Here is a 4,624-nt window from a genome sequence, read left to right as displayed (position 1 = left end):
GTACCCCAGGTGTCACAGGTTTGTTGAAGGTTCTGCACTCCAGGGAGGGTGCAAGCAGGAAGCGTTTTCTCCCACATTGATCTTCCGTTATGTCCTGTCAGAGTTCCCTTCTAGCTCTGGATGATAATTTAAGAAGCTCACACAGATTTACAGGTCCTTTCAGAGACTAAAATGTTTTATTTTTAGGCACAGTATTAACAAACCCTGTATGATAAAAATGAAAATCTTCATCTCTCCAGCTTTTCCCACCACCATCCACAGACCATTGTGGGGAAGGGACATTGTCTACACTTTCTGTTTACAATTCTCCGACAAGGGAGATCTTCAGAAAGCAGAACCAGTGATCATGGAAATCAATGAGTAAAGGAAATTCCCCCTCACCCTCCCAAGTTCAGAAGCTGGGGCAGCTGACAGGTAGACCAAGGACTCATGGAGTCTTTGCTCTTCCTGCCCTGCAGGAGAGAATATATGCTTTCGTCCAAGGACTACTGTATCCTCCCCTTCCCCAAATGGGAGTTGTTACTGAAGTTATTCTGTTCTCTCTCCACTATTTTATGTAAGATTAGTGGCCCAGTGCACGGATTCTTTCACATTGAAAGGAAATTAATTAGAATTCCTGGGGCAGTGCCAGGGCTCGAAGGGCATCTGCAGAATGAGCGGGGTCCCTCTGGCAGGTGGGGTCCCTCGGCCTGGCCTGCGGGGATTGGGCTGAAACCAGCTCTCCGACATCCCCCGAGGGGTCCCGGAGTGCAAGAGGGCACTCTGCAAAATTGCTGTCATACAGGGTGTGGAATGCAAATGCAAGTGTGCAATAAACCAGATTCTGTCCAACAGTGCCCCAGGAACAACATAACCCAGGCCAAAGGTGGAATTGCACAGCCCGGTGACGAATCAGGCTCCCTCTTCTCTGTTCCAGGGTGTGTCACCCAAGAACCGCCACTGCCAAGTCACTGCAGCTCAGCAGCTCCTACGTTGAGTGTCTGCTCCCTGGTGGTCAGTGCACATCATAGGTACCAGGCAGTTAGACAGTCACTTAGCCATAGATAGATAGATAGATAGATAGATAGATAGATAGATAGATAGATAGTTTGACGTGGTGAAATCTGAAGAGCTGCATTTGGAAGGGGATGGATATCACCCAGCAAACCTGGACTTGGAACTGGTTGAGGCACATAGAAGATACATGTTGTAACTTCCCTTGCAGAGTTTGCCAGGAACTGGATTGTTGGTGTCCACTGCCACTGTTGGTGAGGTCCACTCAGAAGCCCACTGAGGCTCCGCTGATGTCCTGGCCAAAGGTGCTGCCTCCTGACCCCCCACAGCTGCAAATCAACAGCCGTGCTGACCTCTTCTGAGTCCTTGTGTTCTGAAAACCTGCTGTGGTCTGTTCCTAACTGGGGAGAAGGTGCCTCCTCCTCACCTGGGCAAAGAAACAGCACTGTCTACATCCTTACATCCCACAGTGTTACAGAGTCCCTTAACAGCTCCTTCAGGGTCCGCCTGCAGTCACTCTCTCCACAGACATGATCCCAAGTCTGTACAGCTGGCCGAGGAAACATCACTGAGACTCTACCATGTTTCCCCACGTCTCCTTCCTTCTGGGACCTGGGCACCCTGCCACTCTCCTTTTTCAACCAACAAAGCCAAGCAAAAGCCTCTGGCAGGCCTGCCCTACCAGTTCAGCAAACAAGCCTGGTCCTGCCTGAATCCCAGTACGAGTCATTGCAGAAAGGAGACTGACCTGAGCATTTGAATAGTCTATTTAATAAAAGCATCTCAGATCTTGGAATGATTGAACGGAAAGCCAAAAATACTTGAAACTGGCTTTCCATTAGGGTTTTAGGGCAATCCATTAGAATTGAGCAGAGACAGTAGGGGGGAATTACTTATTAAAGAGTGAGGGGAATTGTGCATAACAGTAAAACAGAAAGGATAAAGATAGGGCAACCAGTAGTTCCGTTTCTCTCTGTCCTCCTTCCCTCAACAGTAAGCTGAAGGTAGAGAAATGTTGATAAACCTCTCACATAGCAATATGTTTACAGATACATCTCCTAGGGCAAAGGAACTTAAAGAGAAATTAAACAAATGGGACTACATCAAAATAAAAAGTTTCTGCACAGCAAAAGAAACCACCATCAAAATGAAAAGGGAACCCATTGTATGGGAGAACATATTTTCCAATAATACATCTAACCAGAGGTTAGTATCCAAAATATATAAAGTACTCATACAACTCAACAAAAGGAAGACAAACAATCCAATTAAAAAATGGGAAGAAAACCTCAATAGACATTTCTCCAAAGAGGACATACAAATGGCCAAGAGACATATGAAAAAATGCTCAAAGTCACTAATCATCAGAGAAATGCAAATTAAAACCACATTGAGCTATCACCTCCCACCTGTCAGAATGGTTATCAAAAAGTCAACAAACAAGTGCTGGCAAGGATGTGGCGAAAAGGGAACACTAGTTCACTGCTGGTGGGAATGCAGATTGGTGCAGCCACTATAGAAAACAGTATGGAGTGTCCTCAAAAAATTAAAAATGGAACGTCCGATTGACCAGCAATCCCACTTATGGGAATATATCCTAAAAACCCCAAAACACCAACCAGAAAGAATATATGCACTCCTATGTTCATAGCAGCATCATTTACAATAGCTAAGATTTGGAAATAGCCCAAGTAGATGAATGAATAAAAAAGCTGTGGGACAAAAAAGCTGTAAAAAAAAAAAGGCGATCTCTTATCCTTTGGGACAGCATGGATAGACCTGGAAAATATTATGCTAAGTGAAATAAGCCAAACTGAGAAAGACAAATATCACATGATCTCACTTATTTGTGGAATCTAAGGAACAAAATGAATTGACCACCAAAATAAGACCCGAAGCATGGAGGCATGGAACAGACTGACATACCTCAATGTGGGTTTGGGGGGATGAGAAGAGATAAACCAAAGAACTTATATACTTACTAGAGGCCCGGTGCATGAAAGAAATTCGTGCACTAGGCGGGCCTGCGCCCTCTCACAGGCCCGCTCTCCAGGGCAGACATCCTTAGCGCTGCCACAGAGGCGGGAGAGGCTCCTGCCACTGCTGCTGCACTCTCCAGCCATGAGCCTGGCTTCTGGCTGAGCAGCGCTCCCCCTGTGGGAGTACACTGACCACCAAGGGGCAGCTCCTGCATTGAGTGTCTGCCCCCTGGTGGTCAGTGCGCATCAGAGCGACTGGTCGTTCCGCCGTTTGGTCTATTTGCATATTAGCCTTTTATTATATAGGATATGCATAGCTCATGAACATGGGCAGTAGGGTAGTGAAGACCTGGAGGGGTGGGTAAAGACTTGGAGGAGGTGGGGGGGAAAGGGAAGGAGAAATGGGAGATATCTGTAATACTATCAACAATAAAAATATATTTTTAAAAAAGAATGCAATGAATGAGGTGAATTATATACCATTTAAATTGATGGGTGGTTTCAGAAATGAGTGAGAGATAGGTATACTATGACTTCTACTCTACAACTGGGGAGAGTAAAGTCTGGGGAGGTTAAGTGACTTGGTCATGGTCAAACAACTAATAGGCAGCAGATCTGGGATTTGAACTCAGAGTCTGGCTCCAAAGTCTGGACTCAACTTCACCCACAGTTTCTCAGAGAAGTATCTGGAAATACTTGGACTTTAAGCAGGTTCAGCCATAGCACATGTATTGGAAACCTCAGATCTTAAATTTTGAAACAACATAGTGTCCTATAATTTCTCACTATTAAGTAAAGAGACCATTTTGAAGCTAGGAAACAAACTTAGGTCTCTTGAAAACTGCAGGATTCTATGACTCTTGAAAACTAGCCACTACATACAGGCTGAGTTAGTTTCTCCCTTCTCTGTGTTTCCATAACACTATGAACACACCCCTGTTAGAGCTTTTATTGCAGTGTTGTAATTGTTTTTATGTGTCTGTCTGCTGGTCTGTGAGCTCTTCAAAGAAAAAATTGTCTTACTCATCTTCATTAATGCTATATAATATGGAACATTTAATGAGGGGCCAATTAATATCTAATCTATATATACTCATCTAATATATCTTAATTTAGCCATCTATATAGCTAGCCACGCGTAGGTGAACTTCTGTTGCCTTTATTGTCACTAGCCATTACATATTTAGGACCCATTAGTATTTTTACTCTTATCAGTATTGAGACAAATGTTAAGATTTAATATAGACATGCACAGAAGTCTAAAAGCTAAGCAACAAGAAATCCTATATAATAAAGAGCTAATATGCTAATTAGACCGGATGGCAGAACGACCTTCCAGAACAACCAGTGGGCTGGGGGTGGGGCCGTAAGGCCGTGAGGCAGCCGGGGCTGCAAGGGCCAAGGCAGCCGGGACTGTGAGGGCCAAGCCCCTCGCACGAATTCTGTGCATCGGGCCCCTAGTAAAAAATAACAATAAACAACAAAAAAACCTGGTTTCCCTAAATAGAGTGGTTGGGGCCAGCGCCAGCGGGGGTGAGAGCGGCAACTGCTGCCCCGATCACCCTTCAGGAGCAGGGGAGGGGGAGAAGCCTCAGGGGTGGACAGGGCCACCACTCGCACCTTCTGACAGCACCAAGCAATCGGAGCCAGTG

The sequence above is a fragment of the Myotis lucifugus genome, unplaced genomic scaffold (genome assembly GCF_000147115.1).
Source record: "Myotis lucifugus unplaced genomic scaffold, Myoluc2.0 scaffold_0, whole genome shotgun sequence".
In the NCBI taxonomy this organism is placed as follows: Eukaryota; Metazoa; Chordata; class Mammalia; order Chiroptera; family Vespertilionidae; genus Myotis; species Myotis lucifugus.
Note: the sequence above shows the minus strand (reverse complement) of the source record.